Source organism: Lupinus angustifolius, unplaced genomic scaffold, assembly GCF_001865875.1.
Source record: "Lupinus angustifolius cultivar Tanjil unplaced genomic scaffold, LupAngTanjil_v1.0 Scaffold_18_122, whole genome shotgun sequence".
In the NCBI taxonomy this organism is placed as follows: Eukaryota; Viridiplantae; Streptophyta; class Magnoliopsida; order Fabales; family Fabaceae; genus Lupinus; species Lupinus angustifolius.
Window position 1 is genome coordinate 20,688 of NW_017719222.1, and position 17,675 is coordinate 38,362.

At 33.7% G+C, this 17,675-nt stretch overlaps 1 long non-coding RNA gene across 1 annotated transcript; it reads right to left on the reverse strand.

Annotated features, from left to right (window-relative positions):
- Positions 1-596: 596 nt before the first annotated feature.
- Positions 597-2,667, reverse strand: LOC109338163. The gene is made up of 5 exons (XR_002106525.1): positions 2,585-2,667; positions 1,684-2,305; positions 927-1,549; positions 728-841; positions 597-651 (listed from the first exon to the last, which is right to left on the reverse strand). It is a non-coding gene; the product is annotated as an uncharacterized LOC109338163 (long non-coding RNA).
- Between the last annotated feature and the right edge of the window lie 15,008 nt (positions 2,668-17,675).

Sequence of the window (17,675 nt, forward strand, 5' to 3'; positions counted from 1 at the left end):
ATCTCCCCATCTCTTTTCCCATCATGCCTTTTTCAAAATGTGCAACTCTGATCAATATAATGACACACAAAATGAACTTTTAACATGGTTGGAGTAACAACATTTTAAACAGGGGCATATAATTCTATTAGGATTATCAAAATTTTCAATTGCAAACCAAATTTATGATTTCACTTCATCTTCATACTCCTTCGTCAATTGATTGACACTCATTCATTTTCGATCAATACTTTCTGAACAAGATATATCTTGATCCATTTTCTAAAAACGAATTGACAAAAAATATAAGAAGTAAATCCCTAAAAGTTTGGAGTTATGCTCATAAAGCAGATCAAAGACATTATTAGAAGCCCTAACTCATGTAATCAAGACCCTAACCCCTAAAACCTGCACACTCAACCCTAACTCAATTACTACACATAAACCAACCTAAAATTGGCCTAAAATCTTAATCAACATTAAAACCGAATTATATTTTAAATCACTCATAATTTCAATCTAAAAACGATCCTAAAACAAAGGCAACCTAAGAGGTTGTCATCAACACATATATAATTGTTTGAGATTTTTAGAAAAACCTTTACATGAGTCCATTTGATGAGATTTGATGTATATTTAGAACGAACATGAGTTCTGTAAATTTGTATCCCCCTAAAAAACAGAAAGTACTTAATTAGTTGTAGTCCAACTAATAGCGAGATATAAGATTATACTTGAGTCCACTTACCTAGTGAACATTTCCTTCATAGCGGGGTACTTGTTCGGATTGTCATGTTTCAATGAATTGAAACAATATATTTGTTCTTCAATCTGATTTATGATGCTAAAAATACAATGAACCCTACGAAACATATGCATATGATTAACAATGTTAAGCACAACATATACTACAGACATTTAAATTATGTTTAAAAAGTAATGCCCACCTGATACTAAAAGGTGCAAGAAATAAATCCTCATCTCTATGTTGGATAAGCATATCAACTATATGTTGTAGTTTCCCCCCTCCCTTCTTCTTTTTTACATTGGGGGTACTCATCAACAAAGAGGTCCTTTATGGAGACAAGAACATCACCTGCTTTTTATCTTTCAAAATATTTTCGTACAAGTACCTAACATATAACACCAATGTTAGTAAATTATAACACCAACGATTAAATGCAAAAGTGAAAAGTTAAGAAAACAAAAATCACCTCATATATACACATATATCAGATGAACATATCCAATCATGTTCATATACTTATTTATCTTCAGGAATGCCGATGAATTCTTTGGTACTATACCTACAGACTTCATTCGGAATTGAGATAAGAAGTACAAAACCAACACCATTGCTTTTTAAATGTTTCATCAGAAGAGTACAAAACTTGACCCTCTTAGAGCTTACATCCCCCACAGATCATTTACACCTAAGTGGCTCACTACTTTGTTTGCTATGTTTTGACCTCACCACTTTGGCCTTTTTCGGTACATGAACATCTTCTCTATGAGGGCATGTCATTGAGACATTTGTATCATTTTCATTGCGTCTAGAGTGTTCATGTACCTGAAATTTTCAAGACAACATGTCAATTACAGATCAATTAATAAATATAATAAGAATGTGTATAAGTTAATGTATTTAAAAGCATATCTTAGGATATACAACTACAAGGTTTATTGGCGAAGTCACATAAGTACCTATGGTTGCTCACACTGTCAAGGTATCCTCATCAATAGGAATTGGAAGCAATGCATCACCATTGACTGCAATATCATCCCAACCTTCACATCGTTGGGGGATACGTGCATTATACAATATAACATCTATTAAGTTGTACACTCTACCAATACCCACTAAGTGCTTAGATGAGATATCCAGAAATAGGTTGCAAGTGTTGACATCCTAAATGTTAGTTAAAACGTATAAGTTTATGACTATAATTAAACTAAAGAGCAAGTAAATGAAAACTAGTCAATTTAAGTTTAACTCTGGAATGCTATGACTAGCAAGTATGCAATTGTCTTTGATGCTAGGACCGACATATTGTTGATGCCCTTCACTGGCCTTCTCTTTAATGGTACTTTCTAAAACACTAACCTAGTTCAGAAGGGCATTCAACATGCCCTGCATATGAAACATGTCGACTTTGGTTGCATGCTTTTGATGGGGTAAATAGTCTTGCTTGCTAACCCCAAATCATGTGCCCTAGATACGACCAAAGTACTCAAGCAGTACTAGTATCTTATCAAGTATCACATGACTATTTGGGGTTTGTATCTCTCCTTCCGATACAACAATATTGTTTTCTTTTAGGGCAACCTGACACATAAAGAAAAAACATGTGGTTAATTGCATTGATAAATAAAGTATGCAAATCAATTTTAAATGATATGCACTTACAATATGGTTTGCCACTTGTAGAACATTTTCATTGTCAATGATTTTGTCCTTGTTCTTACGAGCATCAAACCATAGAATGTTCAAGTCTATTACCGATACATTTAAAGATGTATTGTTTTGTTCAAGCTTCCAAAGTATAACCAATAATGTAATTAGATAAAATATTCACTTATTTGCATACTTACAAATAAACCATACCTACAATTTTTTTCATCAATTCCTCTATACCCTGCTCAAGAAGCTCGATATGGATACAATGGTTTAAATGCTCCCTTACGGGTTTCTTCACTTATTTTCTACAAAAACAAACAACATTTATATTAGTATGTACTATTGTTATATATATAAAAGCATAAATTATACATAAAAGAAGATGACTTTACTAGGAAAGACTCATCTTTTGTGCATCTAGTGACAAAAGTCTTCCAATGGGCCTCATCAATGATTTTTGCATATTTGGTTGGTGGTTTAAGGTTGATGCTTCCATCAAAATCTCTAACATACTTCCCAACATCAATTCTAAATTGTCGATGACTCTTGCCGACAGATTTAAGGATGTTCCTCACCAACATCAAAAGTTGTCTGAAAAAGATCACAACTATAAAGTTAATACATAACAAAAAATTGCATGAAAACACATAAAAACACATTACGTTATAGGCATATTGGCATATTTGGAATGTACAAACTCAGTAAACACATAAATACATATCAAACTCAGTAAACAATAAATTCATATCATAACCTCACTGTTATATAAAAACACATATATCTATAGATATATGAATAAGTTGTATGGTAATGTATGTTACTTACTATTATACCATTCCAAATGATATCCTTCAAGCTATCCAACATCTTATCATTCCATGAGCTGAATGATATCAGTACATATTGTATAACTACAACTCCAATGTAGCTTACCAACATATTGTCACCCTTCATGTTTAATGGTTGACCTTTTGCATTTCATTCAACCAATAATTTGATATTCTTAATCCTAGTATGAATGACCTTGTTCATGGCCGTCATTCAATGTGAAGTCCATTTTTGACTTTGTGGGGTCACATCATTACCACTGTGAGAATCCAATGTTGATGTTTTTCGAGGAATGAGGTTATTTGAGTGAATGAGGTTTTATGAGTATATGAGGTTCTCTATGTGAACAAATTGAGAGTGTAGAGGGGAGTGAATTAGGTTTTGTGTTTTAAACACTCATAGCATTGAAGAACGCTCATTGTAGTGAGCAACATTGATACTTGACATTTGACAGTGCTCACTGAAGTGAGCATTGTTGTATATCTTAGGTTTTGACATTCAACAACGCTCGTTTTATGAAATAGAATTTAGTAAGTTAATTAAATCGACATTCATTGAGCGTTCTTGATTATTTTATTTGAGCGTTGTTAATTAAATAGACATTCATTAAGCATTAATTAAATAGAATTTAGTAGGTTTATTAAATAAAAATTCATAGATTTAGGCGGATATATATTCAACATTTCTTACTTCATTGAGGGTTGTTGATTATTTTATTTGAAATAAATTAGACATTCATGCATATATTTAGTAGGTTAGTTAAATAGAAGTTTAGATTATTAATATTAGTGCTAGAAATATTTTAATGTTAATATTAAAGATTCATATATATAATTTGATATTATAAAATATATATATTATTTAAATTAATCATCATACAAAAATTATGTTAATATTCATTTACTTTTGCTTACAAAAAGTATGCAAAATCATGAAAAGACATGAGTTTCAATAATGCTCACAACAAAGAGCAAAGAGCATTGTTGAATATCTGCAAATCAGCAGCTCTTACTTCACGAAGCGTTGTTGAATCTATGAGGCATACATTAAATATTGCTTGTTGAAGCAAGTGTTGTTGAATGTATATCTGACTATCAAATTTAATAGTGCTTGCTTTAACGAGCACTATTGATTCTCTTTCGACTTACATTTAACAACATTCTACTAACAAGCGTTGTTGAATGACAGTTGTTAAATGTGAATTCTAACGTAGTGAATGCTTGTAGTAAACCTTGGGCGTTGAACCCATCGATGGGTATGCTGTAAATGGAAGCTTATTCCTAGGGCATTGAGCCCTTCGAAGGGTATGGTGTGGAAATTAACCATCATTGTGGCACAAGAACATGAAAGTGCAATCACATCCTTGTATCACTCATGCATGGTCACTTTATGAGAAACAAAATGTCTCCGTTTATGAGCAGTGAGAGATAAAAATTTAGGTTATACTTCTCGGGTCCTAAGTAAGGTGCATTTACAAGGATTTGGATAGTCTAAAGGTCACAATCCTGGCGAGGTACTAAGTCTTGTTTAAATTGAACTCGATAAAAGCTCTAGACTTCTTGGTCACCTGACTGCATCCAATCTTGAAAGAAAGGAAACTAAATATCGTGGGTTGGAAATAAGAAGACTCTAGCCCCCAAGCACCTAAATCACAATACTGGGACACAATATGGGTGGTCTATCATGCTAATACTAGTGAGACAATCTCCGATACCATAAAAAGTGAATGTCTCTCCTATCTGAATCCTAATCTCAAATATCTAGGTTCAGGATATACATGTGTTCAAAACTCAAGTGTAAAATGTTAGTGTGTGAGAAAGCATACAAAACATTTATTGAAAAATAAGTTTCCCACTTAAAAGCTGCACAAAGGATGGATGATTATGTACAAATAATTAATTGAATTGAAAAAAAAAACAGGTAAATATTTTCTTTAAAAAGGTAAGGGCATTTAAATCCATGCAATTAGCGGCTCTAAGCCTCACTCTTTTAGGAGACAAGTCCCCAGGGAGCCGCCAATTGTTGTATCCTAATTTTCGGTTACACAACTTATTGAAGTTGCAACTACGTTTTTGGCACTTAAAACGTAGAAAACTCTATTTATGCCCAATTGGATGAAATAGTCTTTAAACAAGAGTTATGAATTCGGGAGTCAATTATAGATCGGGAAATGTATTAGAATCTTATCTACCTGTAAGAAAAAAGTATGCTAGCTAATTGCATGGATTAAATATACCATGGATTTATTTTATTAAAACGTTAATTATCAAAACAAGTAATATATTTTTTATAGTTGTGTATGACAAGAGTTAATATTGCTCCTATATATCCTTGTATGCGTTAGTGAATCAAGACTACATAGTTCTTGTTTTAAAAAAATATTAGTGGATTGGTTTGATTTGATTTTTTTATTATGTTAAATGATATTATTTAGCAATTATATTTGTTTATCCAATTTAAGAGAGTGTGGTAGCAGTGCTTGTGTCTACACCACAACTCGACTTAAAAAAATAGATTTTTTATTAATTACCCACTGACCAACTTTAACTAAATGAGGCAACAACACTCGTGTCTACACCACATTTAACTTAAAGAGATAAGTTTTTATATTAAATTTGTCACCTACCCATTTTTAAGTAAATGAAGCAGCAACACTCGTGTCCATACCACACTCATCTTAAAGAGGTAAGTTTTTTTATTAATCATCTACTTACTTGATATAAGTGAATGAGGCAACACCACTTATGTTCTCATCACAATCGACTTAAAAAGATAAATTTTTTATTAATTAAAATTTTCATTTAACTACTTTTATGTAAATGAGACATCAACAATTGTGTATCCATTAGAATCATCTTAAACAGATAAGTTTCTTTTTACTAATTACTCACTTAGTACTTTAAGTGAATGAGGCATCCACACTTGTGTCGGACCACATTCAACTTAAAGAAATAAGTTTTTATATTAACTAACTTTTAGCAATTTCCACCATTTAATTATTTGATTTATTAATATAAAAGGCTACAAAATAAAGAAATTATGAACTACAAAACAATGTTAAAAGAAAGAAAAAAAACTAATCCTATTTATTAATTATTTTATATGAGTGGTTAAAATTAATTAAGGAAAGAAAAAAAAGATAAAAAAATATAGAAAGGATATTACCTTGCCACTTGTCGATCAAGGAATGGAAGAGCGGAAACCCAGTGGCACAGAGGCGCTGAAACATAGCGTGATAATCCATGGCCTATCGGGTATGATTTTGGTGTGATTGGGGAATGATGCCCCCGAAAAGTGCAACTGGTAGGAGCTGACTTGGGCAGAGGCAATGATCAACATTTATTGGATTCAGGAAAGAGGTTGTGGTGGGATCATGTTGGTGACGCATGTCAAATAGGATTGGTTAGGTGTAGACTAATGTCGGCGTGCCAATCAAGAACATACGTGTCCGACAATGTTTGAAACCCTAGACTAGTCTGCCAATGGGAGTTGCCTCATGTGTGATGGCACCAGCCTTACCCTTCCGCACACAATATTCGTTGCAGACTAAGCCCACACAACTACCAAGGAGCAGCAATACAACTGTAGATATAATTGCACAAAAACCCGAGTGATCTTTTTTGCTATTTTGTGGGGAAGATCTTTTGTGTAACCAATCCCCTATTTATAGTGGAAAATTGACACATTTTTTAAAAGAAAATAAAATCTCCCACTAATGGAGATAATTAGAGAAATATTCCCTCCTTTAAAATTCTAAAAATATGGTATAAGTTGGTCCTTTGACATTTCAAAAAATATTTCTTTCTATAAAAATACACGAACAAATTTTATAAAGCCCAAAAAGATATTGTAATACACAAAACTAAATAAAATAATTATTTGACTTTATAAAAGTTTAAAGTAGCTGAGAAGTTCAATTGGAATATAATTATCTTAGCAACTCTATGAAACCCCAAAAAAATTATGTTACCTACACATGGGAAAAATAACTATTTATTTCTATAGAACCATAAAAATTATTTTATGTGCACGTTACAAACCCAAGAAAATTTTGAAAAAGCCTAATTCTTTTTTTATTTTCTAAAAAATGTTCTTTTGCTAAGGGTATAGTAAAGATATCTCCTAGTTAATCATGAGTATCAACAAACTCTAAATGCACATCTTTCTTTTGAACATGGTCCTTAAGGAAGTGATGACTTATATCTATGTGCTTGGTTTGAGAATACATGATTCGATTCATAGTAAGGTTTATAGCACTAGTGTTGTCACACTTCAAGGGAATGCATCCTAAGTCTAGACCATAATCACATAATTGTTATTTGAGGCACAACACTTGTGCATAACAACTATTTGTTGTTATGTACTCTGCCTCCATAGTACTCAAAGAAACATCAATATGTTTCTTATATGACCAAGAGACTAAGCATTTCATAGAATGTGACAGGTTTCATTAGCACTTTTCCTTTCAGTTTTGAAACTAGCAAAATCTAATTCTGAATATTCAACCAAGTCACATATACTTCCCTTAGGATACCATAGTCCATCATCTGGTGTTCCTTTTAAATATTTCATGATTATTTTTGCAGAAACTAGATGTGACTCTTTAGGTTTTGATTTTATATCTTGCACACATACATGTACTAAACATAATGCTAGGTCTACTAGCAGTAAGATAAAGAAGGAAATTGATCATACATTGATACTTTGTTATATCTATGCATTTTCCAACCTCATTAGTATCGACATATGTGTTTGATCCCATAGAAGTGACAGTTGCTTTGCATTCGTCCATCTCAAACCTTTTGAGTAAGTCTTTGCAATATTTGAATTGATTGAGAAAGATGTCATCCTTCATTTGTTTGATATGTATTCAAGAAAGTAATTCAACTTTCCCATCATGGACATTTCAAATTCTTCTTGCATCATCGTACCAAACTCACTACACAATTCATCCTTAGTAGAACCAAAAATAATTTGATTAATATCATCTACATAAATTTGAACAAGTAGAGTATGATTTTTATTTTCTTTATAAAAATTGTAGTATTGAACTTTCCTTTTTCAAAACCCTTTTCACATAAAAAATTAGTTAAACAATCATAACAGGCTCTAAACATCCATTTCATACAGTTAAAAATTTAATGAGCATGCATATGCTAAATGTAATATTATAGTTTGTTTATGTGTTTACCCTTTTGAATAAAATTCACAATTTGTCTTAACAATTTTAATTTCGGGCAAACCAAAAACTAGTTCATGCTTAATTAATTAAGATGATCTGTATGAATGTGTACCTTTCTCCTATAACCATGCATTAAATTTAGAGAGATTACCAACTTTACTGATACTAAGGATTTTTCTTTTGTTGTTCTCCCCATAGATAACAGTGCCTTTATTACTTTATCATTGAAACTTTTCAATCATCTCACATGATATTCCTTGAACAACCGTTGTCATGATACCACATTTTGCTTATGGCTTTCAAGCACTCCTGTAAAATAAATTAAAATAATATTCTAGGTATCCAATGTGATTTGGGTCCTTTGGGGTTAGCACTTTATCAACCCAAATATTTTGGCCATTTGGAATACCAACGTTTCTAAAATAACCTGAATTAGGTGTATGGCCTACATTTTTGCAATAAAAGCATGTGGGTTGACGTTGATTTATCCTTCACTTTGATTTAAACAAAGGATTTTTATGGACACTTTCCTTTTGAAATGTTGAATTCTAACCTTACTTGTATACACAAAGGCATCTTTCAACTTACTAATTGCATGTTGGCTATTAGTGTATCCTAGACCTCTCACGTCAATAGTATGTCTTTAGTTATTTAAAATATAGTCCAACTTATGAGTACTTTTCTTGAACACATGAAGTTCTTGATTTTATGAAATAATTTTTGTTTCAAGAGTATCACATTTTGGAAATTTTATGCAATCATCATTTGATTTGGATTTTAAGGTATCCAAATATTTTTGCAAAATTTTATTTTGACTCAACATTTTCTATAATATTTTTCTCCTTGATGCATAATTTGAAGAATCTAATGTATTCTTTATGCAATTCATTAAAAGCATTATGTATCTCGTCATATGAAAATTTATCATTTGGTTCAGAGTTACTCACCACATAATCTTTGTCTGACTGGTTTGAAGCCAACAAGGGAAGATGTGCTTTCTCCTTATTTTTGAGTTCTATATTTGAACCAACATCATTATCTTCTTTTGAAAGTACGTTGTTTTTGAAAGGATTGACAATCACCTTTAACATGATCTTGTTTTATACATATAGAGCATGTGGAGTCCTGCCTCGATGTTGATGCTTCACTTTTACTGAGGAATCTTTTTACTTCTTCGATTCCATGTATCATTTCTAGAGTGTCACAAATTTTTTGAAGATTTGCAACTTGACACTCTAAAGAATTCTTTTACTCCTAGAGCTAATGTTAGAATGTTTTTTGCTTTAAGGTCATACTCGACTCTATTTTCTCTTCATTGGTCCATGCATATTTTAGTTAACCCCATTAACAACCATGTACTGAAAGGAGATTTATTGAATAGGAATCCCCCCTCAACAAATGGTCATTTTGTTGAAAGGGTTTTCCATAGCAAGTTCTTTATTGATTATTAGAGTGATGAGTGATGAACAATTTATTTAATTGGTGACTTTATTTATTTACTCCCTTTTTTGGTTCCTTTTAAGCATACCATAAAGGTCAGTCTCGTTTTATTAAGTTAACGATACATTTTCTTACGAAAGGTTGATATCAAAGAATAATAAAAAGAACAAAAGAATAAAGTTAGCAGTTAACCTTACCACTTCTTTTGAAGGGTTGGTATAAAGAAAAAAAGAATAAAGCAATAGGTAAATTGTTAGTTGCAGAAAAGTAAATGACAGAAAGTAAATGTTAGTTGCGGAAAAGTAAATGACATAAAGTAAATGTTAGTTGCGAAAAGTAAATGACAAAAAATAAATGTTAGTGGTTAGATTATTAATTCATCGCTCGTATTGTCAAGTAACAATTCATTGATTGAATTTCACTTTTTGTATGTTGTTTCTATTCACATAGTTACAAATCATGAATTGGTGTGCACTTTTGTGAAATAGATTATGTTTCAACAAATAAAATTTATTGATAACACTTTTACTATTTTACACTTGCATCTCTTTTAAGATTCAATTGTAGTATAGTATAGAGTTATGTCTAACCAAAGGGAATTGCATAATAGAAGACAATAATATAGGCATATTATAGCAAAAATAATGATTAACAGTTTTTGATGGTTTCTGTTATGTTGTTGCATAAAAATAACAAAGGAATATAAACTAATATTCACAAATTCTTGAGGAGAATTTTTGGTTTGAAATATGGAATTATTTCTAAACTCAAATGATTTTGAAAGCCTTATGCAAGTTATGTGTTATACTTTGATTAATTCCAAACACCATGCCTTTAACTTTCCATCTAGTGTCCTAGTATGGAAAAGATGATTTGGAAACCTTGTATAGTACACTAAATAATAGTTAACTGTCACTCGTTAGAGTAGGTTGTCACACCCTATTCAGGCTCCGTTAACTTTATTTAGCCTTGAATACAAGTTGCTTAAAATGGATTCTTTAATATGGCAAGTGAACTAAGGTGTAGGTTATACTTTTTAGTACACTTGTCAATACCTTAAGAAGAAGCATTTCTGGATCTTTAAATCAAGTTTTAGGCGATCAAGCTAAAACCGCATTAAGAACTTCTTAAAAAATAAAAAATAACCAAAAGTAATAACTTGAATATATTGGAATCAAAAGATGATAGAAATGAAGAAAAGAAATACCATTACACCATAATTCACATCAATGTGTAGGAGCTTGAGACATCTATCCAAGGATGAGATGTTTTTGGACTCAAATGAGATTACAAAATCAACTTTTGTATCCCATTTGCCAACTCCTTTCTCCTATTGAATTCTAAGATAAATTTAAAAGAGTTTACCTACCTAAATAGCTTGGAACTGTGGCCCCAAGATGAGATAACTCTAGAGAGAAGTTTTGTGGAGAGAATAAGTGAAAAATGGAATGAGAATGAATGTATGAAAGTGTGGAAGAGGGCCTCCTATTTACCCTTTTGGACACCGCCAGCCTCCTATGTGGCACCACTGAGCTGCATACTTGAGCAGGTTCGTCAGGTCAGGGAGGTACTTGGTGAGCAGGTTGTCCTGTCTGGCTAGGTGTGTGGTTCCACGTTGGGTGATCCTGGTGCATGTTGAATTGCCTACTTGAGCAGGTTTGCTTGTGCCAAGCCCGAGTCTGATCGTACCATGCTTGTGCCTGACCGAGCCAAGTTGGTGCCATGTCATGCTGGGCGGCCCTTTGGTCCATGCCAAACTGCTTGGTGAGCAGGTTCATGCTTTTTGGTCCATGCTTAAACTAAGCACTTAACTTGCCATGTGTGTATCAATTTTGGCTTATGTGGACACCTCCTGACTTCACTATTCTTTTGATTTTTTCTTCTCTTTATTTCTCCTCAAAACTTTACACAAAGACATGGAAAAGAGGTTGAGAAAATATATAATCTAATTATGACAATTTATCTAAAAAGTGTTGAATTAAGTTGGTTTTCTAAGATTTGTATGGGATAAGTGCCATGAAAAGTGTATGAAAATTAGGTATTTTTGACACTAATCACCATGCTAGGTATAAATGGACCATCTTCTATCAAGTTCCATATATCTAAGTCTAGGGATTCTATGAAATTTTTCATTCAGATTTTCCAGAATGCATATTATTCTCCAATGAAACTTGGAGGTCTATTAATATCAGAAAATTCTCCTCGACTTAAGGCTATCTAAAGTGTTAGGATTTTGGGAATAAATTACCCAACCTAAGCTCTGGTTCCAATTGTAAGATAACATGAAAAACTAAGAGAGGGTGAATTAGTTTTCTGCACTTTATAACCGACTATGCAACTTAGAAAGAGTTAGAGTATAAATGCAGCGGAAAATGAGAAGTATGCAGAAGTCAAATGCAGAATTTGCGGAAAATGAGAAGTATGCACCAATATTTTATATTGATTAACCTTATAGTCCACCGAAGGCTACGTCTAGTCCATTTAGAAACACAACACATTTCACTTACGATGATATGTCACTTTTTTCCAAATCTCACCTTGAGACTTTGTCTCTGATTACACTCACCACAATCTCACTTTTAGAAGCACACTATTTCTAAAAACTCTATTCCCCTTTCACCATACCTTATGGTGAAATTTACACTAAAAATTGATACAACTGTAAAGAAATTGTTTATATGACTAGGATTGCTAAATGTGTATAATAATTTGAACTCACAATCCTTATAAGTCAATCACTAAATTATGACACAAATGATCAAGTATTCTAGTGTATAAAACTTGGAAGAAACACTTTAAAAGCATCCTTTCAGAATTTCAGAAAGTTTTCAATCAAGTTGCTTGCAAAAGTGTAGAAAATATTAAGTGATTGTTGAATGAAAGTAGTTGTATGAATCTGAATGTTAGATGCCTTTAAATAGGCTTCTAACCACCCATCATTCCCATACATGAAGGTAGAAGACAATTGGAATAACATCCATTAATTTTGGAAGAGGTTGTTTCAGTTTCAATTTGAAAAGTTGTTGTAAGAGCTCTCTATAATCGATTACTGGAGTGAGTAATTAGTTACCAGAAGTTTATGTCTCAAAGAGTAATTGGTTACTCTCACGAGTAATCGATTACTCTGAGTTAATTTTGCTTGGTAACATGTTACTTAGTTTAGGTAATCAGTTACTCTGTCTCAACAACCCGTTATTCAGTTTGAGTACTTTGTTACTCACTATTTTTAAACATTAAGTGCATTTTAAACCAAGTTTAAATACTTTTTCACAGAGGTTTCCTATGAGCATTTGGATATACTTAAAGTAAGAGACTTTATGATAGAAGTACCTACCTGATACGAACCTCCAGGGGTGGTTTTCTTTTCCTATACGACTATTCTTGCCTGAAACACATATTGACTCACGGAGTACAAGTTGAATGTCAAAGTCCATGTTTTTGGTGATTGGATTAAGTGTTTGGGTTGATTTGTGTATGGTTAAGTGACTGGTTTGTGTATGGTCTAATGTTATGGGATGACACGGTTTCAGCTAAGTTAAAATGAATGTGGTTGAGATTTGAAGTTGATTGAGGCACCACCAGCACAAGTGCTTGATAAGCCTTGAGGTGGTTCACCACAGGGATGGATCCTTTATAAGAACAAGGGTAGAAGCCACACCAATGTTGGTGATAAGTCTTAGTACGCCACAAATACAAAGTGTTGTATAAGTTCAAGGTTGCTTGGCTCGGCCAAGTTGCTTAGGAGTCGCACTCAACTAAAGGCAATTAATTTCAAAATAATCCAACTTGTTTATTCATGATTCAAACTTGAATACAAATAGGTGTGGTAGACCATGACTTGGCTTCCACGAATTAAGGAACTAAAATAAATGCATAAAGTTAAATTAACATGTAATGACTAAGTCTTAGGCTAGGTTCCATGTTCCCACAGCTTGATTTTGAATTTGATCTTGATTGGTATTTGAATTTGAACTTGCTTGAAACTTGCTTAATAAGAGATAAAACCACACAACCAACTGGTAACATTTTGAGCTTGGATTTGACTTGTGGCTAGTTTGTTGCCTTGAATACCTCTTGGACGCCAGCATGGATTTAAATTTAAACTTTGAAGTGTGCAAAAGATCCACATGTCCAACAACTTCTCTCCATGAATATATCCCCGTGTGTTTCTTTTTGAATTTGGAATTCATACAAAATTGAGCACACCAAGATTTGCGCACACGACTCCAACAAGCTAACCATAAGGCTAGTTTTGAACTTGAATTCAAATGTCAAGGATTTTACCATACATCATGAATTCAACTGAGTTGAACAAGTCTTCAAGTTGGACACGCCTAGTGTGTTGCTCCACACGCCCAACGCCCAAACCAAGGCTGTTCACACGCCTTGGCCAGGCCTTGGCACACACCTAGCCCCAAGCCTTCCACACCTAGCTCCTCACAAACCAAGTTCCATGTGGCTAGCACCCCACTTGGCCACAAAGTGATATTTTACATGAGATTACCCAAACCCAAATTACATGATTTATTTTCAAATAATAATAAAGTAGTTTAAAAAAGGAAAGTATCCTAAACTATCCGTGGGAAATTAATTCCATTTATTACAAAAATTTAAACAACTAAAAATAAAGGTCATCAATGCCCTCTATGATCATGGCCTCTAGATGGTTCTCAAGGGTAAATAGTGTCTTTTGCAAGCTTGACTTGTGAGGTTTTGGCCCTCGTCCTAGTCCTAGGGCCTCCTAGGTCTTGCATGACCCTTGAATCAAGGGTTTCCCCCAGCTGGTTCACATCATCCCCACCTTCTTGGAATGAATTCGACCTCAAATTCGAGCTACAATTACCAATTTTATGACCTTACCATGATCTTGCAAAGAGTGGTTTGGACTAGAAAAATTGTTTTCAATTTTGAGAGGGGTTGAAGCCCCACTTTTCGATTCAGGCACAATCTTTTTTCTCTTCCTTTCACTATTCCCTTCGGCCTTTTCCTGCTTCTCATTCTCTAATTTCTCTTTTAACCTTTTTTCATCTTCACTGACTTATTTTGGAGACAAAGGACTTAGCACCACCTTCTGGTCTTGATACATGAAGGTGAATTTATTGGAGAACCCATCATGAGTGGTTCTCTTGTCATTTTGCCACACCCTACCCATCGAAATGTGCCAACTTCCATATCGGCTACATCACACAACACCTTATCAACATACTTTCATATGGAAAAGGGAACATCAACATGTCTGTCCGCCACCACTTCTCCAACCTTACTCAATCATTGGAGAAGGTAAGGGGTTGGTTGTGCCTTAGTCTCAAGGATGAGTTTAGACACCAACCTTGTGCTCACAACTTTGGCACAACTACCACCATCCATGGACAAGGTGCAAACCTTTCCCTCCACCAAACATTTAGAGTGAAAGATTTTCTCCCTCTAGGTCTTCTCATGTTCTTTGACATGGCTCCCCAAGAGCCTCCTCACCATGTGCATGTCACCTTCTGGCATAAACACGTCTTCCTCACTCTCTCCTCCACTTGAGGTCTCGGATTGAGACTCTACTCCTCCATATTTCAACATCATGGTCCTCTTTTTAGAACATTGTGATGAAATATGCACATGCGTAAGCACTTGAAGCACTTTACATCACGACTCCGTTTGTTTGATTCCATGGGTTGTCTCTCTTGATTCTTGTATAAACCCACAACCTCCTTGGTTGGACTTCCATCCTTATTTGGATCCTCCCTCCAACTTGAAGATTGGAACTTTGTAGTAATTGTAGAGGAGTATTTTGTCTTTCTCCTCTTTAATTGATGTGCCACCTTCTTTGCCTTTTGCACTATATCCTTCAATTCTACATAAGGTTGCAACTCCACCACATCTTGGATGTCTAGATTGAGTCCATGAAGGAACCTAGCCATAGTGGCATCGCGGTCCTCACGGAGATTTGACCTCAGCAAGGCCAATTCCATCTCCTTGTAATATTCATCCATGGTCATGGCAGCTTGGGTGAGTCTTTAAAGTTTGTTGTGGAGGTCCCTTTGATATGAACTTGACACAAACCTCTTTCTCATTATTGCCTTCATCTCCTCCCAAATGGCTATGAGTGGGGCTCCACATCTCCTCCAATCTTTCTAGTACCGATCCAACCACACCATGGCATACTCCTAGAATTCCAAGGTTGCCTTCTTCACTTTCTTCCCCTCAGTATAGTTATGGCACTCAAAGACTTGTTTCATCTTGAGTTCCCACTCCAAATATGCCTCCAGATTGTTCAATCCTAAAAAGGGAGGAACTTTCACCTTTACACCCTCCAAATTTGTTTCCTCATGCCTCCTTTCTCCATGATCTACTTCCCTCAGATCACCTTCCTCACGCCTTTCCTCCTACTCCTCCTTCTCCTTCCATGGTCACTAGAGTCACCATCAAGATGCCTCTCCACATCGACCCTCATTGTTCCATTTGCCTTTACAAGGCTTGAACTGAGTGTTCATCATGGCATATAGAGATGTCATTCTTATGGTCAAGAGTGGACTACTATCTTCTTGATTTGACATTGTAATGGACTTTCAAGCAAGAAGTGGCTCTGATACTATTTGATGCAAACCTCTAGGGAGGTTTTCTTTTCCTGTACGACCCTTCTTGCCTAAAACTGAAATTGATTCGTGCAGTATAACGTGTATGTCAAATTCCAAGTTTTTAGAGTTTGGATTAAGTGTTTGGGATGATTTGTGTATGGTCTAATGTTATGGGATGGAACGACTTTATCTAAGTTAAAATGAATGTGGTTGAGATTTGAAGTTGATTGAGGTGACACAAGCAAAAGTGCTTGATAAGCCTTGAGGAGGTTCGCCATAGGGAGGGATCCTTGATAAGAACAAGGGTATGTTGTTACAAGATTTTTTTTTTCTGTTGCAAGTTATTATTGATCGGTGTGATGAATATTTTATTTGAGTGATAAAGTTTTTTTTACTCTCTTTCGGGATCCATTTAACCATACTATAAAAGGTCGGTCTCTTTTTATTAAGTTAACCATACCATTTCTTATGAAAAGTTGGTATCAAAGAATAAAAGAATAAAGCAAGAAATAAATTGTTAGATGCAGAAAAGTAAATGACTGAATGTAAATAAACAAAATAAAGAGTTAGTAGTGGAAAGTAAATAATATAAAGTAAATGTTATTGGTTAGATTTATTAATTCATCACTTATTTATTGTCATGTAACAATCCATTGATTGAATTACACTTTTGTATATTGCTTTTATTCACAAAGTTACAAATCATGAATTGATTTGCACTTTTGTGAATAGACTATGTTTTCAACAAATAAAATTTATTGATAACACTTTACTATATTTTACACTTGCATCTCTTTCAAGATTCAATTGTAGTATCATATAGGATTATGTCGAACAACAAGGAATTACCTAACAAAAATATACCCATACTTTGTATCTTTTATCAAAAGTAAGAAATTAGCAAATAAAGTTGTTTTTGTGATTTTATGAAGTAAGACACATCAAAAAAGTAAAGAAACCAGGTATTTACAAATTCAAGAGGAGAATATGATTAGAATGATGAAATAATTTCTTGAACAATATCAACATGAGAATTTATGCAAGTTATGTGTTATTCATTGGTTAAACCATACATTGTGTCTTAACTTTCCACCTAGTGTCCTGGCCTAGAAAAGATAATTTTCAAACCTTGTATAATACACTAAATAATAATTAACTACCACTCAGTGAAGCACATTGTTGATAAGTGCCAAAAATACCTAATTTTCATACACTTTTCATGACACTTATCCTTGAATAAATTGAGAAAACCAACTTAATTCAACACTTTTTGGATAAAATA